The sequence below is a fragment of the Panthera tigris genome, chromosome D2 (genome assembly GCF_018350195.1).
Source record: "Panthera tigris isolate Pti1 chromosome D2, P.tigris_Pti1_mat1.1, whole genome shotgun sequence".
Classification (NCBI taxonomy): domain Eukaryota; kingdom Metazoa; phylum Chordata; class Mammalia; order Carnivora; family Felidae; genus Panthera; species Panthera tigris.
Genome location: NC_056670.1, coordinates 10,435,931 through 10,463,597, shown reverse-complemented (window position 1 = coordinate 10,463,597; position 27,667 = coordinate 10,435,931). Strand labels below are relative to the sequence as shown.

Below are 27,667 nucleotides of genomic sequence, written 5' to 3'. Positions count from 1 at the left end.
CGTTTAAACCAGAAAGGAACTGCCAAATGGTAAATCCTTAAGTGGCAAAAATGTGAGGAAACATGTTGTTTGATATTGCCACAGAATAGTCATCTGGGGGAATAATAGGATATTGTAATGCAATGTTATTTCATCCAGAAGATATATTCTTCTAAATAAAAGTCAAGAGCCATAATAGAAAAGGAGAAAGAAAGTTTAATATTAGTTGACATGTTCAACATACATTCTGGCAGAATGTCCATTAGCAGAATTTGACTTGCAAGGCTCTGTACTTTAATTTCTGAAATTCCAGTATGTGAATCACAAATTTACCAACTTGGTGATAAAACCAAGTTGAATTGTATTTAGGGTTGTATGTTAATTGTAATTCAAAACTTTTGCTCTCTTAATGGTCTCTCTCTCCCTCTCTCTTTAAACATAGGTACTATTATTTAAATAACATATATGTGACCTTAATTTAATCACTGATTTTCTAGGGGGAATCCCTTTTGAATTTGTGGGAAGCAAAGGTTGCTGGGGCCGCCTGGATGGCTCAGGCGGTTACACGTCAGAATCTTGATTTAGGCTCAGGTCATGATCTCACAGTTCATGGGATCAAGCCCCACATCAGACTCTGTGCTGACAGTGTGGGGCCTGCTTGGGATTCTCTCTCTCTCTCTCTCCCTCTCCCTCTCTCTCTGCCCCTCCCCTGCTCTTTCTCTCTCGCTCTCTCAAAATAAATAAATAAACACACACAAAAAAAAGCAAAAGTATCTCTACAAAGCCTCCGTCAGAGAGTGAATACAAACTCCAGTACATTTTCCACAACAATGAACGCCCAATGAGCTGGAAGGATTCCCTTGTTGTTGGGTGTTTTTGATTTGAAGCCTCATTACTTCTTCTTTATCATTAGGTAGCAAATGTACTTCATCCAAATTGAATTAATCAGTTATCTAATTAAAAGTTATATAATGTTTTTAGCAATTGAGGGAAATTGGGGGAGAGGTGAGGATGACAGATATTGATGTGCATAATTGGCAATATACCAATTAAACCAATCGAATTTGATAAATTGGATAAAGAGCTAACAGATCCAGGGATGTGTTTTATATTCCGCACCCTCCACCCCCTACCGCTGCTACAGCCATAATGCGAAGTGAAGAGAAATTCTTTCTGCAAATACACCCCACAATTAGTCATGACCGTTTCACACTGTAGTATGCCATGGAGCAACCTCATTAGGATGTTATACTTCGTGAATTTGGAGCGAACGAACAGAGCATTTGTTTGACCGAGGCATGGGCTCACCTGTTATTGAATGTGGCTCCAACACGATGCTTCATTGCATGCAGATATTATCATGCACCAACAACATGGTCTATTAGGAATGTTCAGAAATCCAAATTCAGTCAATCTTTATATAAATGGTGATCTAAATTTGAAAAAAAAAAAAACAAAAAAAATGAGAAACTTAGCTTTAAGCAGACAGATATGCACAGCGTGAATTTTAAACATTTTCTTCATTTTCTCAAGCATAGAGGACAAGTATTGCCAATTGCAATTCCAAAGTTTCCACTCGTCCCTCTCTTGCACGTGACAGCTGTGGCCATCTGACAGGCAGCACCCTGTTCCGCCACTAACATCCTTTTGCAAATCTTCACAGTTTTCCAGTAGCCACCACCCATAAAGTGGGTCAAACCTATTTTCCATTTTGAATTTACTGTCAGTTTTCTGTCGTATTAGATAGACCTATCAAAAACTATTCAACTCCTATGTTTCTGTATTTCCTATCAACTTTTGTCTTCAGTAATGCATTAGGTATTGAAAATACTGATCGAATAACTATAGAAGTGATGAATAAATGAGAAGGGACCTCATAGAATTTAGGAAGGGAGTGGGGAACAAACCATAAAGGGCTAATGCCACTCATTTCTTTTTTTTTAATTTTTAAAAAATGTTTATTTTTGAGGAGGAGACAGAGCATGAGCAGGGGAAGGGCAGAGAGAGAGGGAGACACAGAATCGGAAGCAGGCTCCGGTCTCTGAGCTGTCAGCACAGAGCCTGATGCGGGGCTTGAACCCATGAACTGAGATCATGAGCTGAGCCAAAGTCAGATGCTCAACTGACTGAGCCACCCAGGCGCCCCTAATGTCACTCATTTCTTAAAGACAATCGCTTCAAAATTTTCTCTGAATCCACATAGCACACTTTGATGGGAGGGTGGAGGTGTGTACAAATATGTAAGGTAAGGTTACACTGCAGAAGTTCGCATCCACTCAGAACTGCAACAATTGAGTGACATTTGCTAAATGAGGGCCAGAAAGGGGCGCCTGGGTCTGGGCTGACAGCTCAGAGTCTGGAGCCTGCTTCCGATTCTGTGTCTCCCTCTCTCTCTGCCCCTCCCCCACTCACGCTCTGTCATTCTCTCTCTCTCTCTCAAAAATAAATAAACATTACAAAAAATTTAAACAGACCTCATGTGCACCAGGAAGACATAGGGTGAGCATAGAACAAGTCAAATGCTCCACTCATAACCCTTCCCAAACCAGAGGATTGAGACAGTCAACATACATATTATGATTAGATGCTCCAGACGGACAGATAGCTCTGGGTATTGTTCTCAATGCTCCTCATAATAAACACATTCCATTATGAACCACAAAACATTTGATTAGATATTAAATACACCCATCCAGTGCCTGGTGATGTGGTAGACACTTCGTAAATATTTACCGAGATAATTAATGACATTTAGCATGTTTTCTTTATTTAAAAACGTATTGGAGCTATTAAAATGCATGAACTATGCTAATCCCAGTTCTTATGTTACCTTGTATCATGTATCAACTACCCCATTCCCTCCAAGAAGGCAGGCACCTAATAATTGTTAAGTTTGACAAGACTGCAGCTATATAAATACAATACTCAGCAAAACGTTTCCGAAGAAATATAGCACGATGGTTGATTGTCACTTTTCTAGATGCTGAGGCTATGGATGATTATCAACTTTATTCTTTTTTTAATATATTCTCACATTTTCTATAACAAACCTTAATTACTTTGATACTGGTTATGCATGCTTCATTAAAAGAAAATAAAAATGCTTCTACTGCTGAAACATTTGGCCAGTTAGTGACACAAATTTTGTTCCATATTTTGGTCCCATTTCAACGGAAGCTAAAAAATTGTAGCCAGGGAACTTTAGGTAAGTAACAAAAATGTATTTTAAGCATTAACAAGACTTAGTTCCCAATATATCATGCCTATTAAAAACAAAGAATGCAGGTCATTATGTCTCAGTCTCCGGGAATTGATGGAAATCTGTAGTAAACTTATGCTAAAACTATGGAAATAGTTGGAAAAAAAAATCACAGTGCAACCGTGGATTCTTCTCTAATAAACTATAGCTGCCAAGATTCAAGTGAAGCAATCCCTTCTCCATGGAGTCACTTTTATTAGTTATATGAGTACTATTTTCTTCCTGGAGGGTTATTTATATAAGTGAGCATTATAGTCCCGCCACTGGCACTCAGGGACATGGTCAGGTACACTTGCACTTTGAGAATCAAGTCTTTGATTCTCCTATTCCTGACTGAATTACTGCAAGTCAGACCATAGTGTGGAGGTGGATTTGGGGATAACCCACATGAAGCAAGATCCCTTAACATGGTGCAGCTGCACCGAGGTTTTCCTCTGAAGTCTGTTCAAGGAAAAGTTTTTGCTTTCCAACAACATAGGAATCATTCTCCTGGACTGTGCTTTGAGTTTACCGATTTGTGGAGGTTATATCTAGAGCAGAGCTACAGAGAATCACATTCAGCGAGCATCTAAGACCTCTGCCGTGTGGGAACCCTGTGCTGAGGTGCTGGAAGGCGGGGGCGAATGGCTGTAAAAAGAAGGGAGAATCAAGGACACGAAACACTTAACTGCCCTAAACGTACACTTTACTCTTTTTCTTCAATAGAAACGTTAAAATGTTAACTTATAAAAATATTTATAATCCTCTCATGTGCAAGTCTTCCTGTTGTTGGTTATAGTGATGATGACGACGGTGATGGTGATGATGGTGTTTTCTTTAAACACTATCCATCTCTAGAGTTCTTTGAACCACTTTTTAAAGTTGAAGTATCATTTCCACGCAATATCCCGTTAGTTTCAGGTGTGTATCATAGTGATGTAATACTTTTATACATTATAAGATGATTCCCACGATAAGTAGCTACCATCTGTCACCATACAAAGTTTTTACAATACTATTGACTATGATGTGTGTTACATCCCCATGACTTGTTTTATAACCGAGAGCTTGTATATTTTCATCCCCTTCACCTATTTTCCTCAACCTCCCACCTTCCAACCCCTTTGGGTAACCAACATTTTTTCCCCTGTATCTATGAGTTTGTTTCTCTTTTATCTTGTATTTTGTTTGGTTTTTCAGATTCCACATATGAGTGAAGTCTCTCACTGCCTGACTTGTGCTTCATACCTCGGGCCGCATAATCTCAGGGCTCAGAATGGGGTCAGTGAGCAATAGTCTCTTATTACTTTGACATTTGCCCCCACCAGTAGTCGCAGAGTCTCCAACCTTTGTGCAATGTCTGCATTTAGTTTTGTGAGTCTCTAGAGCACGTTTCAATGATGTTCGTGAGAAGGGCTTATTAAGTTCCAAGTGTAATCATCAATTCACTCTCCCATTTTGGCTCTATGCCTGGCTCCTCTGCTACCACTTACCACTACCACTGCAGATGCGCCCCTGGAGAGTGTCCAAGTAGCACATTCTTGATCTCTGGAATTACCACCAGGATGATGGAGCTGTGTGCTGTGGGGAGAGTGCTGCGTCCACCATCATCTGGTTTCACAATTTGTTACTTGCGCCTACACCCTGAAGTCTCGCAAAAGCAACGTGTCTCTTGGTTTGGATTTGCAGCCCCTTGGTCACTAAGGTTTAGTGCAAAGTCCGTGAAGTTTCGTGCAGGGGGACAAATGATTTTTGAGACAGAAATGGAATGTGTTGTCTGTTTCCATTCTACTCAGAGCTCAGTCTCCTTCCATGAAAACCCCATTTCCTTCTTCAAGGTTAACCCACGATCCCCTAGGGTTCCATCAACTGGCTTGACAGAGGCAGTGGATCACTTTCTAACTTCTACTACATTGCAAAATGTAATTTATATTATATATTTTTATGTATATATATATATGTATGTATAATATTTTAGGCCTAACTTTACTAATTATTCACTTCCACAAGCATACATAATTCTCACCTCTATGAATTTCTACTTTTGCATTTGTAAAACAGGGCAGAACTTCTCCCTGGGTAAGTTGTAAAAATGACATGATATAACATATGCAGCATTTAAAGCACCGTTCTACCATGGTAAGACAGTAATATGGCAATGTGTTAGTACTGGGTGACACGGTGAACTGAGAATCCTCTAGAGGAACTCAGGGTGAATAAGTTCTCTGACCCAAACAAGGAAATAGTCTGGAGTTTCCCAGATCTCTCCTTGCTCCAAGATTTCCCTCTCCGGTGAAATAGTTACAAACATGGCAGTCCTTTTTGAGAAAGGGGAGAGTGATCATCCATAAGGCAACCAGATGCATGATATCAATATCACGTCTGTGAAGATTCCGGCCATCCGTTATCCTCATCAAACTTATAGAATTCTACAGAATTCGATGACTTGTGGCCTTAGCACCAGGTCAGTGGAAATCAAGATGCTTTGTAGTTTCATGGACTGGAAAGGTGGGGACATATCACTGGGTTCAGTTGAGGTGAATGAGATTTTTGGATGACCACGCATCATCCAGAAGGCTTTGATGTCTGCGCGTAGCCTTGGATTTCAGCTATTTTCAGGACTGCTAGAAAGAGAAATATGTAGGAAACATATATTTATCTTTGCTTTTCTCAAAGCCTGAGCTCACTTCTTGGACATTAAGAGCCCACAAATATTTTCTACTTATTGAAATAAAGAGGCAAACGATGAAGTTTGCCTCGGGAAAGTCATTTACTGTGGGAGCATACCTATGATGCAATTTCACATACTTGTCATGGCTGTTCATTTTCAAAGCAGGTACCTCCGGGCCTGCTGCCTGTTAAGCAAGCCTGCTGTATGTAAACCTTTCAGACAGCGGGGCACGTTGGCTCAGAGAGAAGGGCCAGCATTCTGATTGCTGTATGAATGGGGTACAGTTGCCCTGCGATTTCTCCATTATGAATATGCTGGTGACCCTGACTGAATTGTGCTATGATGTATTCCTTACGCATTTCCAGGCTTTTGTCCAATTGCCCTCATCCAATTCTCCAAGATGGTTGTTTCTGTATTACGGTTTTATCCCTCCCCCACCCCCGACATGTTTAGTTTAGTATACCCAGAGACCAATAAACTTGCCCTTTATTCTTAGAAATGCTGGCAATTCAGAACCTCATTTACTGAGGGTTTTGTCCTGCCACTTTCTGTTAAATGGAAGCAGTAGAAATGTGGATGAATGCCATTCAGACTCCGGCTCAAGATACTGCATTTCAGAGCTCGCGTGCTGCTGAAGAGAACAATCATTAGATAGGTCAGGCAAGCTCTGGATTTCAATTTGGGGAGTCTCACTGAATTTGAATTAGTTCTGTGGTTGTGAGGAAAGGGGTGTGATGTGCTATTCCCTACCAGCAACCTAAGGCTGAGAGGAAGATGGCAGGCGGGCTATGGGCGAGGATTCCAAACAGGGGCCAAGTCATGAAAGCGATTCTTCAATTCTGAGACATGCCACGAAAAGATCTTCCTCTTCTAAAAATTCAACAAAGGGTCCAACTCAAATGCTTATTGGAAAACAAAAATGCTTGCAGGCAAGTAAAATCGTAAGTGGTGTCATGTATCGACTTGGAACAAAGGCAATGCACACTTTCGTCAGACGTCTATTCATGGATGCTTGAGGGGTGTCCAGTCTGCGCAGGCTGAAATTTCGTGTGATTGGAAGTCTGAAGTTTGTTGAAGTGGAGACAACACGTCCTGCAGAAATTGCAAGGCAGAGACCAATAGGTGAGGGATGAATCCGCTTTCATTCGAAAGGTAAAGCTGAGGAGGAGCCTAAGAGCCTCTCCAGGGTTTACTGTGACCTTCAAACTCCCATCTCCGTAGGTCTATAATAAGAGAAGACTAAAGGATTTGGGAAACATTCATGGGAGTAAAAGAGTGTCAGCCCCATGACAGTAGGGGAGCATTTTCTCTTCTGTCAGGGAGCGAGGAGTGTGTTCTCCAAGACCAGTTCAAATTAGAAGGGAGAAGTCTCTAGAAGGTATGCACAGAGATGTGCTGGAGGTGTGTGGTCATGCACAATCATAGTATGGGGCAAGGTGAGAATGTTCAGGAAGGTCCTGAAGCATGTCCTGAGAAGTGAGGTGGATACAAGGGGGTAGTGGTGCAGCTGGGAGATCCTGGCCAGGAGTGGAAGGCATGTGTAGTGAGGAGGGAGGAAGGGGGTGGGGACTGTACTTCCCCCCTGGGCAGGAATCCATATGTCTCCTGTGCACCAGCTGGGTGCTGTTAAAAGAGGCCGGTCCTGGGACAAGATTTTAGCAATAAAAGACAAAGAGGATGTGGAACCGGAGCTGGGCAAGGAAGCCTTGAGAGGTCTGGCAAAGTCCAGTGTGTGTCTGAAAGGTGCCTCTTGGAGAAACTCATCTGCTCTCTGACACGCGGCTTTTGAATCAAGGGTGCTGGCCGCTGAATGCGTGAGTGTCAAAACCTTTCTGCCATTTCCTTCTGCTTCTCAGGCCTGCCACCCACTGTGTACCCCCATCAAGTGCAGCCCTACATGCACTGGTCAGTGACTCCGAGGACGAGCATCCGGATTGCACACCGGCAGTGTCTGTTGCACACCTAGTGCATGGTTAGCGCTCAAAGGGGAGGCTCCTATGAATATGACTACAATGAATCAGTGAGAGAGAGGAATATTTGCTTTACATATATCACTACAGGGTTTGATCTATAATAGGCACACCACTGAAAAATTCATCACGAAATGGATTTCTTTATAGAGAATGAAATTCAGACTTAATCCAACGAGATTTCTATTGCCTGAAAATTTTTTCCTGATGAGTTGTTAAAGCAAATAACTTATTAAAATCACAGAAACAAGGGGCATCTGGGTTACTCAGTCAGTTGAGCGTCCGACTTCAGCTCAGGTCATGATCTCAGGGTTCCTGAGTTCGAACCCCGCATCGGGCTCTGTGCTGTCAGTGCAGAGCCCATTTCAGATTCTCTGTCCTCTCTCTCTCTGCCCCTCCCCGCTGTGCACTCTCTCTAAAAAATAAATAAGCCTCAGGGTGCCTGGGTGGCTCAGTCGGTTGAGCGTCTGACTTCAGCTCAGGTCACGATCTCGCGGTCCGTGGGTTCGAGCCCCGCTTCGGGCTCTGGGCTGATGGCTCAGAGCCTGGAGCCTGCTTCCGATTCTGTGTCTCCCTCTCTCTCTGACCCTCCCCCGTTCATGCTCTGTCTCTCTCTGTCTCAAAAATAAATAAACGTTAAAAAAAAATTTAAAAAAATAAGCCTTTAAAAAACTGAAATAAAATCACAGAAACAAGAAAAACAGAGATGAACAAGTTGCAAATGTGATTTTAAGCCATTCAGGTTTATTTTCAGTTCTGGTTGATTGGCATTAAAACCTAAAGGAAAAAAGGTGGGGAGAGTATGTGGAGCTAGGTCATATTGAACAGAAAAAAAATCACTTCTCTGCCACACAAAGTCTTTTCCTAATTCTTCTTCTTGATTTTTCATGCCATCTTTCCCAGTATTTTTGAAGTTGTATCTTCATGGGATTTTCTTCGTGTATTCAAATATTGATAGATTTTTTTATTTATTTTTTAATTTTTTTAACGTTTATTAATTTTTGAGACAGAGAGAGACAGAGCATAAATGGGGGAGGGTCAGAGAGAGGGAGACACAGAATCTGAAACAGGCTCCAGGCTCTGAGCTGTCAGCACAGAGCCCGACGCGGGGCTCGAACTCACGGACCGCGAGATCATGACCTGAGCCGAAGTCTGCCGCTTAACTGACTGAGCCACCCAGGCGCCCCCAAATATTGATAGATTTGCTGCATGTTGTGAGCCAGTGGACGGGCGTCAGACCTGTGTGCGTTACACCAAGGGAGTGCTTAGTGAGGAAGATGCAAGGCAGCAAGACAGCAACGCAAACTGCTTCTAGAAAATAGGGTGCCTGGGTGTCTCAGTCAGTTAAGCATCCAATTCTTGGTTTTGGCTCAGGTCATGATCTCACAGTTTTGTGGGTTCGAGCCCTACATCAGGCTCTGGGTTGGCAGTCAGAGCCTGGAGCCAACCTTGGATTCTGTGTCTCCCTCTCTCTCTGCCCCTACCCCTTCCCCCCAAAAAAACTTTTTTTAAGTGCTGTTAGAAGTCACAAAATGAGAACTGCTTGCAAAACATGCATGACTACCCGGCATAATGGGCGGTGCTTTCAACTTATAGTAGAGCTGAGAGTAAAACTGACTATGTGACTTTTTGTTATTTTCTTCCAAATATGTTATATTATTTAAAAAATAAGAGATCAGCAAACTTTGACATCTTGAGTTATACTCACTTGTCCAGTTTCATGCCCAGAGCATTGATTCTGAGGCGTCAGCTGCAGAATATGCTGAGGCCATGTATTCCAAATCTCTGCAAGAACCCCCACAAAGGTGCATTTTATCCCTTCCACACAGCTTGCCCTTATACAGTCCTTTCCTCAGACAGCCAGACATTTATTCCTGGTAGTATAAAAAGATAAGGGTATATATCTTTCCTTTTCTTGACGTGGAGTCAAGAAAATCCTCCTCCTTCTCCTCCTCTTCATCCTCCTTCTTCTTCTTCTTCTTCTTCTTCTTCTTCTTCTTCTTCTTCTTCTTCTTCTTCTTCTTCCTCTCCCTCTCCCTCTCCCTCTCCCTCTCCCTCTCCCTCTCCCTCTCCCTCTCCCTCTCCTTCTCCTTCTCCTTCTCCTTCTCCTTCTCCTTCTCCTTCTCCTTGTGGTAAATATCTGCTTTACAAAGAACCGAATGGTGTGCAGCATTTTTCAAGACTAAATGGCTCATTTTACTATTGACTGACTACCAGAAATCCTTCATTTATGATTTAAAATTTTTTTAAGTTTATTATTTATTTTGAGAAAGAGTGCAAGCAGGGGAAGGGCAGAGAGAGAGAGAGAGAGAGAGAGAGAGAGAGAGAATCCCAAGCAGGCTCCGCACTGCCAGCCTAGAGCTCGATGCGGGGCTCAAACTCACAAACTGTGAGATCATGACCTGAGCTGAAATCAAGAGTTGGACACTTAACCAACTGAGCCACTTAGGTGCTACTAGATTTTTTTCATCAGAAATTCTCGACAGTAATGTCAAGTTGGGGTGTTCAAATCAAACTATCAATGAAATTACCTATAAACTCCTTAGAAACAGCAAATTGCTAATTAGAAAGTAAGGTGCTTCTTGGCCGACATCTAAGAGGAAATGAAGGAGCGTAATAGCCGGGGGACCTGATGACCACAGCCCTTTAGGCTTGAGGTTATTTGTGGATCTCAGAGATGGTGGGACCATGGTCTGTCTGCTCAAAAAGAGGTGTCAATGCTTTGCATTAATCTGAGATCCCAGAGTCAACTCTGTCAGAGTAGAGGTGAATTATATCTACATTTACACCTCACCCACCACAGGGGGCAGCAGGGAAATGGTTGCTTTGAACCATACACTGGGTTTCCACAGAAGCTGACGTTAGAGCTAGATTTGAGTGCAAGTGGTTTCTTGGTAGGTGTGGTGAGCGCTGTATTATGCAGTCTATATTCCCCCTTCAGGAATGACATACTCATTCCATTATACCGAGGAGTGGAGGTTGCAGCTGGCTGTCAGGTGAGTCCCTATTCAGGGCCTACATTCCGCTGAAGAGAGCTTCTCATGGGAGGTCATGCCCTCCCTGGCAGCAGCCCACACTCAGTGAGCGGTCTCTGCCAGGGGTACGCAGACCTGCCCTCTTTGTCTCAGCGTGGGAAATGTCTGAAGGCATTTAACTCTGGAGCTCCCTCCCTGTGGGGTCACTTGGGGCTTCAGGTGCAATTATATTAGCTTCCACTTTTATCTCTGCCCAATCCTGCTTCTTCTGTCTTCACATATGGAGAAAGTACTCTCCCGCAAGTCTTCTGTATATAACATCTCAGAACCTCAGGGTCTGTCTCCTGGGAAACCAAACTGACAGGAAGTGATTCCAGAGAGTGAGGCTGTGAGCCCAGGAAGGGAAGAGGGTCAATGTCAGTTGTGTAAAGCAACTGATTACTGCTCAGAATAACTGTGGCTCAGTCTCCCTGGGGAGCCTTGGGAGACACTGCAGAACTGTCCTTAGAAGGACAAGGTAACCAGTATTTTCCACCAACTTCCATTCATCATGGATGGAAGGTTGTTTTCAGAGTTGTCCATGGCCACGTCCTCAGCATCTCCACCCTGTCTGCAAGATATACCAGCACTCCCCTGTGGTCAAAGAATGAATCTCTTACTTGTAGTAGGATGCCATCATCATGAATGGAAATGATGAGTTGTGATACAGTGTGGTCAGGATAGCGACGCCATTTACCATACCTTGATTCTATGTGAGCAGAGTAGAACAAGGGAAAAACTTGACCCCAAGTGGTTGTGGCAAAGATCCAGTCCTGACAGGAATTTACATCTTCCTTACGCACTGTCTCTCTGTGGTCCAGGGAACCCTACACAGGAACTTGCTCTAAGCGGTTCTAGACTGTCAGTGCCTCCATGAGCCTGACAGAAAGAAAGTCAAACCTACTACAAAGGAAGAATCTTTCATCCTAGACTTGGCAAATCTCCACCTGCATATTTTAAAAGAATGACATGGAGAAAAAAATTTTTAAAAAATCAAGTTAAGAAGGCGTTAATGAGGCACAGTGAGGGAAAACCTGTAGAAATAATAAAGAAAAAATAATATTTAGACTAATCAGGACTCAAGATATTGGACTTCAAATAGATTATGCAACAACTAGGTTATTGTGTATGGAGGGAAAAATAAAAGCTTGAGTGTATTTGGTGAGTAGAGAACTTTAAAAGATAACTAAGTATATTTGAAAAATTAGAACTTCTAGAAATTAAAGTAAAAAATGCAAAACAACCCAAAATTCAATACTCAGTGGAAGGATTAACAGCTGAATAGAACCTGCTGATAGTAAAAAAGATGATACGGAAAAAGGGTCAGAAAAAAATTATGAAGCATATAGTATAGAGGAACAAAAGAAACTGGAGAATATGAAAATGTGGTAAGAAGACAAGGAAGGTGTGTGTGTTTCAGAGAAAAGGGAGGGGCTGAGAGATATTTGAAGAAATCATGGCCAACATTTGGCCAATACGATGCAATCTATAAACCTATAGATGCAAAAAGCTTAGAGAAGCCCAGGAAGAGAAATATGAAAAAAAAATATGTCAAATCACATAATCTATTTTTCAAAACAAATGATGAAGAAAAGAAATCTTAAAATATGCAGAGAAAAAAAATGATGTTATATACAGAGGAATAAAGATAACACTTATAAGAGACTTTTTGTAAGAAACTATGAAACCCAGAAAAGAACAGAATCTTTGAAGAATTGAGAAAAAGCAGAGGGGGACACCTGGGTGGTTCATTTGGTTAGGCATCCAACCCTTGATTTTGGTTCAGGTCATGATCTCGAGGTTTGTGAGTTCGAGCCCTGGGTGGGGCTCTGTGCTGACAGCGTGGAGCCTGCTTGGGTTTCTCTCTCTCTCTCTCTCTCTCTCTCTCTCTCTCTCTCTCTCCTCTCTTTCACTCCCCCGTTCATGCATGCGTGCTCTCTCTCTCTCTCTCTCTCAAAAAAAAAAAAAAAAAGATTGTATTACACTTCTATACCCACAAAGAATATCTTTCAAACATGAAAGTAAAATAAAGTTGAATGAAAGAAGAAATATGAAGTGGTTTCCTTAGGTATTAGGAAATTGATATCACATGTAATTTAAACTCCACACAAATTGATTAACGGTACCAGAAATAGTAATGCGTGGCATGGTCACAGGGCAGAGTGCTAGTCAGTGCAGTGAAGGAATAAACTACTGATGTACACAACAATGTAAATGAAACTTAAAAAAGATTTGCTGAATGATACATAATCATGTATCGTGTATTAATTTCATTTAAGTATGGCTCTAGGACAGACAAAACTATTGTATCGTGAAAAATAGAAGAGCAGTACTTTTTTTGTGAGAGTGGAGGCACAGGGATTGATTGGAAAGGAATGTGAGGAAATTTTATATTTTTGTGTTAATATTTTATATGTTGATAATAGTTTGCATTTCAGAGGTGTATATATTTTTCAAAAGTCAATGTATACATCAGATTGGTTGACTTCATTTTAGTAAATTTCACATGTAAAGAAAAACTATAAGGAAGTATTGAACACTAGTTAATAATATGCATGCTGATTACCTATTGGGAGGTCTCTGGCTGTCTCCAGTTTCCTTTGAAATGTATGAAGAAAGGATGATTAATAGATTATACAAGGGTAAATAGCTGTATGGATAAGCACTTGATAAAACATATAACAATAGGTTAAGTTAGAATCTAAATTGAAGGCATACAGGCACTCATTGTAAAGTTATTTCAGTTTTGTTCTATAATTGAAATTCTTCATAATAAATTGTGAAAAACTAACAGCACAGAGTGAGAATGTTGACGCCAAGATTATAAATCTTTTAGAGGTTAATGCTGGAAATGCTTTTATGACATTGTGGATTTCTTACATAAGACAGGACATAAAAAGAACAAACCATAAAATAATGAATTGATAACATCAACCCCATTAAGTTTAACAGCTTCTCTTTTTCAACAGCATGAATAGAGCACAAAGATGTGCTACCGACTGCCAGGCGATATTTGCAACACATATAATTGATGAACTGGTTTCCAAACCACACGAAGAACTCTTACAAATCAATTTTTTAAAAATGGTCAGATAACACAACAGTAATTGGGTAGACAAAATAATTGGGTAGGCATTTGACCAAAAAGGCGAGCAAAACAGTTAACTTAATAAGTACAAACTAAAACCACAAAAAGATACCATAAGTATCTCAATAGATCATGTAAAATTACAGAGCGTAATACAGATCATGATATTGAAGATGTGGACCAGTGAAACTATGATGTAGCATTTGTTGATATTTGGTAAAATTACTTTGGAAAACTATTTGCATTATCTAATAATGCACAATGTAAACATTCTATGGCATAACAGGTCTATCCCTCTATGCATATTCTAATCAGAATCTCACATATATGCACCAAACTGCATATAACATAAATATTCTGTCAGCTTTGTATACTCTAGCCCTTTCCCTAAAAAAAAACAAAAAACAAAACAAAACAAAACAAAAAAACAAACAAACAAAAAAAAACCCCAAAACTCAACAACTAACTAATCAAACAACCAACCAAACAACAAATAAACATAATGTTGAACAAAAGTATCAAGAAACAAAACAAGACAAATGGCATGAGTTATTCATAAATAGCTCAAAAATAGGCAAGCCTAATCAATACTGATTAGCATTGCATACCTAATTGGTAAAACCATACAGAAGAAAAATATGAAATGGTTATGACCAAGGTGAGGATAAGGGTCTCCCTCAAAGCTGTGGTGCTGTGATTGGGCAGAGCCCGCAGCAGGGTGGTGGCTACTATTGGGGTGCTGGCATTGTTCTATTTCTTGACCTGTTGGGTATTTCCATGAGTGGTCATTTTATTTGTTAAAATATACATGTTTAATTCAGTCCTCTATATTATATTTCACACTATATTCTGTATTTAAAAATAAGCCAATAATGTTTTGATTCTATATTTTCTCATAATTTTTCTTGGATTAAAAGCTTATTCTGTCTACGGTTTCTCTAGTGACCTTTAGAGCCACTTGTTCCCAGACACCCCCCCCCAAACACTTATTTTATAGGATGCTATGAGGCAGAGGGGAACAACCCAGAGAAGGGCACCCCAAGTCATGTCAGTGATGATTTGCCCCTGAGAGTCACGATTTGGCTATAGATCCTGACGTCTCCCTCCAACATAAATCAGTGTGCCCATTGTATGCCAGGTTTCCATGTGATCTGGCTGATATTGTGAGCACCTTTCCATCACCAAGATTCTCTGCCATATTTGATTTGGTCCTCAAGCCTACCAGAATGTGGTTGGTGTTCCTGGGGATGCATAATCAAGTAGTAATAATAATAATGTAACAAATAGCAATAACAAATAACAATAAAAACTATTTTGAAAAGCCAGCTAATGCTTACTGAGCACTTTCTGTGTGCAGGGAGTATTTAATTGCTTTATGCATGTTACCTCTTTTCATCCTTCATAGTGATTCTATGAAGTAGGAGCAATTATTTGTCTCATTTTGTACTTTAGAAAACTGAGGCACAGACAAGTAAAGTAACCTGCTGGAAACCCAGAGCATGTAAGTCATGGATCAGAGCTGGAGTTCTAACTCAGATGTTTGCCCCCGCACTGCCCACTCTCGACTACTATGCTATTTGGTAAGAAGTGAGTTTTTAGATATCCTTACTTTTTGCCCCTCTGTTAGTTAATTTCTAATACAACATAGGGAATTAAGTGATACATACACTTTAAATGTTCATCAACATTGCACATAAAGCATATCTTCACAATATGGAAGGTTGAATGGTTTCATATTACCTGTGGAAGAGTTAATACTAAGGGATGAGTTTATTTATTTTATTTTAATTCCAGTTAGTTAACATACAGTGTTATATTATTTTTGGGTGCACAATAAGGGATGAGTTTTGAATTGAAGTGACTAAAACCAGATTTTAGATCACTTCACTGGCAAATGGTAGATGGCTCCATAATTCTACAAATAATAAATTAACCTTCAATTATATAAAGAAGGTTTAAATGCCAAGTTGAATAAGTTAACTACCTCTGTTCCAAATGAGCCACAGAGTTTAAGGAAAAAAGAAGTTTTTCTTTGCTAGTATTCATCTCTATTTTATTTTTCCCTAGCCTAATACAACTATCATTTTTCCAAATACCACTTTGAGTTGCCAGAATGTCGCTTAGTGGTTGTTGGATTTTTTTTTCTGTTATCTTTTTTATAACAAACTTGGCTCCTCACTCTGTGCTTCCTGATATTAATGAAGCTAGCATTTCTGCACTGCTTCCAAACCCAAACATGAGCACCCTAATGGTGCACACTTCTCAAGGAGGCTTGGAAACTCACCCAGAATGTGAATTATCTGGCTCTGAGCGAGGGCTTCTCATATGAGGTGGAGAGGCAGAGAGCCAGGTTCTGCGGGTCTGAGGAATATCCCACATGAACAGCGTTTCCACAAAGTGCTAGAATCAAGAGTTAAAGAATCCTTTAAACCTGTAAGTCCTTCACCCCCTTCACAGGCTTAGAGTTAAATGATCCAGCCCCAGTTCTGTGGCTCCTGATCCATGGGGGGGCCTGAGAACTAATTTACTGTGAAATGCAGAAGAGAACCAAAAGGTCTTACTTATGTATTTGTGGAAAAGTCATGAAGACGAAATGCCACTCCTGAAATACATGCCAGAAGGAGAAGACAAGCTGAGCAATGAAGCAAGGCTTTGTTTGTTGACTTTCGGCCAATAAACAGTCACAAGCTGACACTGACAAGGGCAAGGTGGTCTGAGTGGAAGTGACAGGCAAAACCTTTGCCACAAATAATCAGAATAGTAGAAAAGGTGGTATTAATCGAGTACCTGTGCAGTTCACATAGGTTGCTACTTTTACTCCTTTACCTGTGGTTTTCCAAAGGAAGAGACTGAAATGAAGCTTTATACCCAGGGTGAAACCTGTAGCATGTGGTTGGTCCTTGATGCTCTGTGTTGCAGCAAATTACACCCACCCTTTATTTTCTTTAAATTTCTTTAAAGTTTTTATTATTTTTGGAGACACAGGGACAGTGTGAGTGGGGAAGAGGCAGAGAGAATCCCACACAGGCTCCACACTGTCAGCACAGAGCCTGCCGTGGAGCTCGAACTCACAAGATCATGATCTGAGCTGAAACCAAGAATCAGGAGCTTAACCCATTGAGCCACCCAGGCGCTCCTACACCCACCCCTTTATTTTATTTTATTTTTAAAAATTTTTTGAACATTTATTTTGAGAGACAGAGAGAGAGAGAAAGAGAGAGTGAGCCAGGAAGGGGCAGAGAGAGAGGGAGACAGGGAATCTGAAGCAGGCTCCAGGCTCCGAGCTGTCAGCACAGAGCCTGATGTGGGGCTTGAACTCAAGAAATGTGAGATCACGACTGGAGCGGAAGTCAGACACTTAACCAACTGAGTCACCCAGGCGCCCCAATTTTATACTTTTAAACTGTAATGCATCCCCTACTCAAGGTCTTGACTTCAGCTACTCATCCTTTTCTCTCTTTGCATTACTAAAGTTTCTTCCCCTGCTGGATCACTGCTATCAACGTAAGACCATATTGCAGGGAGCCTGGATGGCACAGTGGGTTAAATGTCTGACTCTTGGTTTTGGCTCAGATCATGATTTCAAGGCTCCTGAGTCTGAGCCCCACATCAGGCTCTGCACATCTGGCAGTGAGGAACCTGCTTGGCATTCTGCCTCTCTCCCTCCCAGACTTACGCCATCTCTCTCTCTCTCTCTCTCAAAAAATAAATAAATAAATAAATAAATAAATAAATAAATAAATAAACTTAAAAAAAGAATATACTGCAGTATCTTCCATTAAAAATTAACAAAAATACCACAGTCACTTCAGGCCTTGTCCCATTGATGCTGACGGGCTGGGTCCAAGGACCCAGAGGGGGTCCCGCAGGACTAAGCCAAGAGGGTTCTTGGCTTCACACAGGGTAGAAATCAAACGTGAGGTGAGGGCAGAACTTACTGAAGGTGAAGAGAGAGTACAGACACAGACGGAGTTTGTGGGAGACTCGAAGGAAAGGATCGTGAGTGTTGTCTTTGCTTTGGGGGTCTGGGGTTTTAATGACAGTTGTGGTCAGGTGCATGTGTCCTCTCTGGAATCCAGGAACTGCTCAGTCAAGGACGAGTGCTCTGGTGTCCTTCATATGTCACTTATGCCCTGGAGCCAGAAGTCTTGGTCTCAAGGTGCTTAGACTCAGAGGTCCCGGAGAAGGTTTATGATGAGCCCACCCTGTCACTCCTTAGATATCATCTGTGGTGCTGGCGGACTCCAGAGAAATCATTAACTCCTTGACCTGTACAAGGAGGCCATCTACTATATGTATATGTGTAAGGCAGGGGTGCAGGTCCTAGCAAGAACAGAAGCAGGAAAAAAAGCAAAGGGAAAAAAGTGGCTTATTTTTCTTTTATAGGGTCCCTTCAGTTTCCCTGAGTCACCATTTGTGTTGTCCCCTCACCCACCCCATCCCTGACACCAAACGCCATGAAAGGGTTGTAGGGTTATGGTGGTTGGTCTCTCCAACTCTTCTCTTTTGTTCATTATATTCCAATTGCTCTCCCTCTTCCTCTTTCCACCAAGTGGCTCTTTTCATGGTCACCACAGCACCCATGCTGTTAATCCAATGATCAACATCCCTCCTTCACCATACGTGATTTATCAGTATATGATAGATCTAAACAGTATGTCTTGCCCACCTCAAAAGACTCTCTTCACGTGGCTTCCAGGACATCATACTCTCCTAATTTTTATCCCACTGATCTGGCCTTGCAGGTTTCTCATCTATTCTCAATGTTCAAACACCACAGCGTTTCAGTGTTTGGGTTTCTGATGGTTTCCCGTTACCCACCCTCACTCACGTGGTGACCACATCCAGTCTCGATCCTTTAAAATGCAATCGATAGGGGCACCTGGGTGGCTCAGTAGGTTAAGTGTCTGACTTTGGTTCAGGTCATGATCTCATGGTCCGTGAGTTCAAGCCCCACACTGGCCTCTGCGCTGTCAGCTCAGAGCCTGGAGCCTGTTTCAGATTCTGTGTCTCCCTCTCTCTGCCCCTCCCTCCCTCAAAAATAAACATTTAAAAATAAATAAATAAAATACATTCTGTAAACCAATGTCTCCCATATGTTTACCTCTCTCCTGCCCCTCCCCTGATCTCCTGACACATATTTCCAACCGTTCACTCTATATCTCCTCTTGGGAGGATATGGAGTCCTTTTAAATTTATATATACAAATCCAAACTCCTAAACCTAATCCTTTCATTGTCTTACCCCTTTCAGTATGTGGCAACTCATCCTTCCAGGCTTTTTGTCCTAAATCTTGGCACTCTGACCCTTGCTTTTTCTTCAAAGATCTACCAGGAAATACTCTTGGCTGTATTTTTTAAATATATCTAGAATCTACCCATTTCTGGTTAGAAATGGTGTACTTTCCAATTTGTAATGTCCCTACAGTATGAGCTTATTCTGTCCTCATAACAGAGCTGTGACCCACATATAAAAAATTATTTCTATTCATACATAAATAATATACTATGAAGAGTTAAGTACCTTGCTCAAGATTAGGTAGACATTCCTAAGTCCTAGCCTTCCAAGTCCATGTTACTGCATAATTCAATGAAAATATAAATCATGATAAATTCTTTATGAAATTTGTAGAAAATCCCCCTAAACGTTTTGTCTACTACATATTGATCAAAAACAAAGTTGTACAAATACCCAGAAGTACTTTCATTCCTTTCTCTCTTAGCATTTGCAATAGATTCACTAAAGATTATCGGGTGCTGCACTGAATACTCTAGAGACAGACCAATATAACATGCATGGGATTTATTCTTTTTATTTTTTTAAAGTTTATTTATTTTGAGAGAGAGAGCAGAGACAGGACAGAGAGAGGGAGAGAGAGAATCCCAAGCAGGCTCTGCACCATCAGTGCAGAGCCCAACTTGGGGTTTGAACTCACTAACCATGAGACTGTGACCTGAGCCAAAACCAAGAGTCAGATGCTTAACTGACTGAGCCACCCAGACACGTGGGATTTATTCTTAAGAATTTTGCTATCTTTGGTCCACGTAAACTTTTGCAAACTGAAGGTACACGCTTAACATTATTTTTATTTATGATCACATTAAAAGTAACTTGTTATAAGCTGAGATTTTAGATTTGCAAGATCTTTTGGCTTTATTTTTTTAATGTTTATTTATTTTGAGGGAGAGAGAGAGTAGGGGAGGGGCAGAGAGAGAGAATTCCAAGTAGGCTCTGAGCTGTCAGCATGATCTCAAGAACTCTGAGATCATGACCTGAACCAAAATCAAGAGTCAGACACTCAACTGACTGAGCCACCCAGGTGCCCCAAAATCGAGTGGTTTTAAACCATTGAAATCTATCATTGGAAAGCTTTTCCTAGAGCTAAAGGGTGACCTATTAGCTTTTCACAGAAATGCACAGAAGGCAATGCAAAAAGAAAGGAAGTTGAGAGCACTGTTGGCATCAGTATGAAGGAAGGATTGGGGTGAATCTGGTGTGATTTGGGAGCAGGTGTGAAACAGAAGAGACTCTATATCTCTGGAACAAGGTGAAATGCATCCCTGGTTCCCTCACCTTTTATGTTGCCACTCCTTGTATATTTCTTAGATGTTTCTAGCCTCTCATTACTCCAGTCTTTCCCAGTTCTGAATTCTCCTTTGACTTTCATTATAGGATATTTTCTAGAAATTACATAGGAGGCATAGATACTAATAGGAGGTTCCCACTATTTTTAGGCAAAAGCTTGTGGCTCCCATTTTTCTGGACACCAATCTTTGACCTTCCTGTAATCGCGTTGATTGTTTCTATCCCTGCCTGCCTTCTCTGTATCCATTGTCTTCGAGGCCAGTGCACTGCAGCTGCCTCCTCTATGTAATTCAGCAAACGTTCAGAGAGACCGAACTGTGAACACAATTGTTTCTAGCTGTAAATAGAAGCAAGTTGCTTTGTGTGTTTCTGGGTAATTTCATCCGTGGTTTCCATTCAGATAACTTCACAAATGTTCTTGTCTCAGAAACAATTTACTTCCTTCCTCTTTTGCCCCTGTCTGGCTAAAATGTATGTTTTGCCATGAACTTGGCAAAAACTTTTATTTAACTTGGCTAATTCCAGCTCTTCATTCGGTCCACTTTTATGTGATGCATAAAACTTTGAACAGCGGAAGGTGGCAAGTTACTTTGGAAAGGCAGGCACTGTGTCTTACCCACTCTGGTGACCCTGCAGTCCTGCCAGAGCACCTAAAGGTTGCACAAGTAGGGGCGCCTGGGTGGCTCAGTCGGTTGAGCGTCCGACTTCAACTCTTGATCTCACGGTCTGTGAGTTCGAGCCCTGCCTCGGGCTCCGTGCTGACAGCTCAGAGTCTGGAGCCTGCTTCCGATCCTGTGTCTCCCTCTCTTTCTGCCTCTCCCCCATTCTCACTTTGTCTCACTCTGTCTCTCAAAAATAAATAAATGTAAAAAAAATTTTTTAAAAAGATTGCACAAGTAGACACCTGTGAGCTTCATGACAATATTTTTACATCCTGCCACACTTATCACAGTGTGAACATAATGCACATCTCAACCTGTGGCCTCTTTTTTTTTTTTTAACATCTATTCATTTTTGAGAGACAGAGAGACAGAGACAGAGAGTGAGTGGGGGAGGGGCAGAGAGAGAGGGAGACACAGAATCTGAAGCAGGCTCCAGGCTCCAGCAGAGAGCCTGACCAGGGCTCGAACCCACAAACCAAAGATCATGATCCAAGCTGCAATTGGATGCCCAACTGACTGAGCCACCCAGGCGCACCTCCTTTTTTTTTTTTTTAATTCTAATTTGTCTATGTCTCAGGTGTCCTTTTCAAATTTTCTTTTGTGTAACCTAGCCCTGCAACAGCTAGCAATAAGCTTTAAAAAAAAATGCCTATTTAATTATTTATTTATTTATTTATTGGGGGGAGGGGCAGAAAGAGAGAGAGGGAGAGAGAGAAAGAATCCCAAGCAGACTCTGCGCTGTCAGCACAGAACCCGATGCCGGGTTCCATCTCACGAACCATGAGATCATGACCTGAGCTGAAATCAAGGGTCGGACGCTTAGATGCTTAGCTGACTGAGCCACCCACGTGCCCCAACAGTAATATTTTCTCAATATATTAGCCCAGTTAATGCATTATGCATTGATTAAACGATATAAAGTAAAAAAAAATACATGAAAGTTTTTGGTAAAATTTTTGAGTATTTACAGTGCTAATCAGTTAAACGATAATGACTATTAACTCGCTGGTAACTAGTAACTTCATCTTGTGGTATTTGTACTACTTCTCGTGCATTATCTTATTTAGCCCTCTGGACAGCTCACTGTAAAGAATAATCTGGAAGGGGGATACAGTGACTAAATAACCTGCCAAAGATCCCAGACATAACAGAAAATGGTGTCGAATTCCAACCGAAAGTGTATCTCGATCCAGAGTTTTCCGTCCTTAGTCTAAACTGTATTTCTTCAAAAGATGCTACATTAAGGTCTACACCCTTGAGGAACTTCACAGGGGTGGGTAAAATGCATCCGAATCCCAGGTTGGACAGAGCAATTCAATTCAATAATTTCTACTTTGAAAATATGTGTAGGACATTACATTTCTCTAGGGAATTTCTATATAATCATGATTCCATCTCTTTCTATATAAAAGTTTAAAAAAAACCTTAAAAACAAGTAGGGCTCTCCTGTAAGAAGATTATGGTAAATTCAGTTAAGGGTGTTTGCCTTGGGAATCCTAGGGAAGGCAAGAATGTATTTTGTAGAGAATGCAGCTTGATGGGGAGAGAGCAAAAGGAGAGGGAAAGTTCCAGCAGTGTCCTTGCTAACAGTGTTGCAGTATTTTACTATGTGGGCAGGAGTCTGACAAAGGGGAAGAGAAAGGAAAGAAAGAATGACATTCCAGACAGGAGGAGGGATATGAAGTGAGGTGCAGACATGAGAAATTTACAAAACTCTATAAGCTGGAATTGGACGAGACTGAGAGAGCATGGAGCCTAATTTTTGAAAAGAAAAATGTCTGGGTAAGTAATTTTTTTAATATGTAGCCTGGAGAAGAAGAAACGAGTTAAATCCAAACACAGCAGCAGAATGCTGTGTGTCCGTGATGGCAGCCAGCGGTAAGATCAGAAGGCATCGGGTCCTGTCTACAAGGCAGAAATAACCATGGCTTTCTTAGGGTACATGATGTTGAATTTTAAATAGTATATTTAATTCCAATATTATTGACATGTATTAACTTTAATGCCAGTTGTGCTAAAGCCCCACATAGTCAGTTACACTTGTGTCAACCCAACTGTTCCACGGGACACATCAAGGATCTAGACCCAGCAGGCAGAAGGCTTCCTGAGGGCAGGAGAATAGGATTACCCTTTTTACCCCTTTGCTGCAGCCACTCGTGGGACTGCATAAGCAGGTGACTCATTTCATTTTCTGAGGTCACCCTTGTACCGTCAGAGAGCATCATTGCTGTTTTCTCCTTCCCAAGGGACAACCCCTCCCCACTCCAGAATATTAATTTAAGCAGAGCTACAAGATGCAGGGGTCACAGAGTAGGCTTACAGAAGCAGTGTCATCCTTTCAGAGATTTTTGAAAGCGAATTTGTAACTGTAAAGAATTTGCAACAGTAACAACAGAGAGGTACCTTCCAAGCATAATTTACAGAGTTATCTTGGTTTCGTTAGTTGTTGTTTGGTGAGTTAAAGCATGTTGTGTTAAAATATTATCCTCAAAGAACCAAGAGTCACTTTGATGAATTCTGTTCTATGTCTATTGCAACACCGTACTCACCGGGGAACTTTATAAATATTACTCTAATTCTTTAGTATCTATTGCTATGTGAGACTCAGAAGCTTTTATTAATTCATGATGTGATTCAAGCTAGATGTGAAGTTATGGGGATAGGAAGATTCGTAAGTATCTTTGGCTCCAGATCTCTCATGTAATATAGACTATAGAGAAAAAAAGGACCTTCCTACAGTCGTGTCCACCAGTCAAGAGACATGGATTGAATAACTGTTTTGTGTAGCACACAGTGCAAGGTAGAGAGAGGCACTGTGAGAAGAAGACACAAATTCTACCCCCACAAAGACTTACAACTAGCATAACAGAGGAAGGTGCTTTTGTGTTTAAAATATGACCAATCACTTTTCTCAACAGCTCTGGGAGGTACTGTTCTTGCTTCCATTTTGAATTGCTAAGAGCCCAAAGTAATAGAACTTTTTTTTTTTAATGTTTCAAATTTTTATTTAAGTTCTAGTTAGTTAACATAAAGATAATATTAGTTTCAGGAGTAGAATTTAGTGATTCATCACTTCCATATAACACCCAGTGCTCATCCTTAATAACCATTACCCATTTAGCCCATCCCCCACCCACCTCCCCTCCAGCATCCCTCAGTTTATTCCCTATAGTTACGGTAAGAGTCTCTTATGGTTTGCCTAACTCTCTCTCTCTCTCTCTGTCTTTTTTGTTTGTTTGTTTGTTTTCCCTTATGTTCTTTTTTTTTGTTTCTTAAATTGTACATATGAGTGAAATCATATTGGTATTTGTTGTCCTCTGAATAACTTATTTTGCTTGGCATAATACACTGTAGCTCTAGCCATGTTATTGCAAATGGTGAGGTTTCATTCTTTTTGATGGCTGAGAAATATTTCATTATATATGAATGTGTGTGTGTGTGTGTGTGTGTGTGTGTGTATCTCACGTCTTCATCCATTCATCAGTCAATACACATTTGACCCTTTCCCATAATTTGGCTATTGTTCATAATGTCGCTGTAAACATCAGGGCTCATGTGCCCCATTGAATCAGTATTTTTGTATCCTTTGGGTAAAAATCTGTAGCGCAATTGCTGGGTCATAGGGTAGTTCTAATGCAACATTTTTTAAATGTTTATTTATTTTTGAGAGAGAGACAGAGCACGAGCAGGGGAGGGGCAGGGAGAGAGGGAGATGCAGAATCTGAAGCAGACTCCAGGCTTTGAGTTGTCAGCCCAAAACCCAACGCGGGGCTCGAACTCACGGACCGCAAGATCGTGACCTGAGCTGAAGTCGGATGCTTAACCGACTGAGCCACCCAGGTGCCCCTCTTAAAGTGTTCTAGCCATATGTATTGATCTAATGACAAAAAAAAAATGTATTTGGTCATCTATTGATAAGAAAACAATTTAACCTCCATAAGGACTTTTTTTTCTCCTATTACTGAATCTTTATTCCTCAATCCTTGATTCAAGGTAAGCTGGAGAATGTTGGTTTATTTCCATCTTCGGTAAATATATTCCTTTTTAAAAGTACAATGTTTTATTTACCTTATCAAACCTTTTGGTTCCAGGTTGAAATTACATGCATGTGCATGCGCGCGCGCATGCGCGCGCGCACACACACACACACACACACACACACACACACACACTTAACAAAATGTATGTTACTGTTCAATCCCTGATGACAGTTACATCCAGTTTCATGTGCAGACAGCTGCAGCAGGCCAGTTTACTAGATTGTTCTGCTTAATCATTGCTAATACTGCTCTTTAAAAACCTCATACTGTCAAGGTTCAGTTAAGAAAGTAAAAAAAGAACTGGAAAATGTATTCCGAACCCTTGAAATAGCATCAATTCACTCACAGTTACTGCTCATACAAAATGCTAACTGGCACTGATCTGACTTGTGACAGAAAGCATCAGATAAAGAGCAACATTGTCACTTACATTGTATGTAAGCAAGTTCACACCAGTCATCCTTGCTATAGAGGGAATTGTTTTTCGGGTTTCTGGTGTTAATAATTCTATTAATCTGATCCAGAATCAAAAGACTTCAGGGACTCATGTAAGTTAATAAAAGTCGTACGGTAACAATGTCAGTATCATGGAAAGTCAAACTTTCATGCAGCTGGTTAACCATTTGTCTCCCAATTTTGCTAAGTTTGTAAATATACCTTTGTAGGATGTCAAATAACCATTAATTGTTTGGTGGCATTGAATGTTCTTAATGCCTTATCAGACAGCCAGGTTGGGACAGTTATACAAAGTCCTACCAAAGCCTGTTCACCAAAACTTTCTCTCAATAATTTGGAAATACATCGATAGACGTCCACTATCAACCCGCATTAAGATTTGCTGTGTGCATACCACCCTCTGCAGTTACTATAATATTACTCCAAGCTGACGAACCATAAGTAAATTTGTTTGGAGTGGCATGATAGAGTGAACATAGCTGGATAATTATTAATTAGCTAGAAAACCAGGCCAAGGAGTTCTCTTAAGAAGTGACATGAAAGGTATATATAAAGAAAGAAACATGAAGCCTTCTAAGGACTTGCCTTATTAGAGAAAAGATAAAGATACTGATAACTCCAAAAAAACATCAGTCAACTCACTGATAGGTTTTAAGTTAAGCTACACTGTCAGAACTAAAATATAACATGTGACTTTTATTTTATTATTTTTTTATGTTTATTTTTTAAATTTTATTTTTATTTTTTAAAATTTACATCCAAATTAGTTAGCATATAGTGAAACAATGATTTCAGGAGTAGATTCCTTAATGCCCCTTACCCATTTACCCCACCCCCCTCCCACAATCCCTCCAGGAACCCTCAGTTTGTTCTCCATATTTATGAGTCTCTTCTGTTTTGTCCCCCTCCCTGTTTTTATATTATTTTTATTTCTCTTCCCTTATGTTCATCTGTTTTGTCTCTTAAAGTCCTCATATGAGTGACGTCATATGATTTTTGTCTTTCTCTAACTGACTAACTTCACTTAGCATAATACCCTCCAGTTCCATCCACGTAGTTGCAAATGGCAAGATTTCATTCTTTTTGATTGCCGAGTAATATATATATATATATATATATATATATATATATATATATATACCACATTTTCTTTATCCAGTCATCCATCGATGGACATTTGGGCTCTTTCCATACTTTGGCTATTGTTGATAGCGCTGCTATAAACATGGGGATACATGTGTCCCTTCGAAACAGCACACCTGTATCCCATGGATAAATGCCTAGTAGTGCAATTGCTGGGTCGTAGGGTAGTTCTATTTTTAGTTTTTTGAGGAACCTCCATACTGTTTTCCAGAATGGCTGCACCAGCTTGCATTGCCACCAACAATGCAAAAGAGATCCTCTTTCTCTGCATCCTCGCCAACATCTGTTGTTGCCTGAGTTGTTAATGTTACCAATTCTGACAGGTGTCAGGTGGTATCTCATTGTGGTTTTGATTTCTAGTTCCCTGATGATGAGTGATGTTGAGCATTTATTCATGTGTCAGTTGGCCATCTGGATGTCTTCTTTGCAGAAGTGTCTATTCATGTCTTTTGCCCATTTCTTCACTGGATTATTTGTGTTTTGGGTGTTGAGTTTGATAAGTTCTTTATAGATGTTGGATACTAACCCTTTATCTGATCTGTCATTTGCAAATATCTTCTCCCATTCTGTCAGTTGCCTTTTAGTTTTGCTGATTGTTTCCTTCACTGTGCAGAAGATTTTATTTTGATGAGGTCCCAGTAGTTCATTTTTGCTTTTGTTTCCTTTGCCTCTGGAGATGTGTTGAGTAAGAAGTGCTGTGGCCAAGATCAAAGAGGATTTTGCCTGCTTTCTCCTCGAGGATTTTGATGGCTTCCTGTCTTACATTGAAGTCTTTCATCCATTTTGAGTTTATTTTTGTGTATGGTGTAAGAAAGTGGTCC

General features: G+C 40.7%; 1 long non-coding RNA gene across 1 annotated transcript in view; it reads left to right on the top strand.

Annotated features, from left to right (window-relative positions):
* The window catches only part of LOC122231731, a 179,918-nt gene that overhangs the window by 61,341 nt on the left and 90,910 nt on the right, over nucleotides 1-27,667 (top strand). The window contains exon 3 of the long non-coding RNA XR_006208968.1: nucleotides 15,413-15,540. This is a non-coding gene — a long non-coding RNA (uncharacterized LOC122231731). The remainder of the gene's footprint in view (nucleotides 1-15,412; nucleotides 15,541-27,667) is intronic.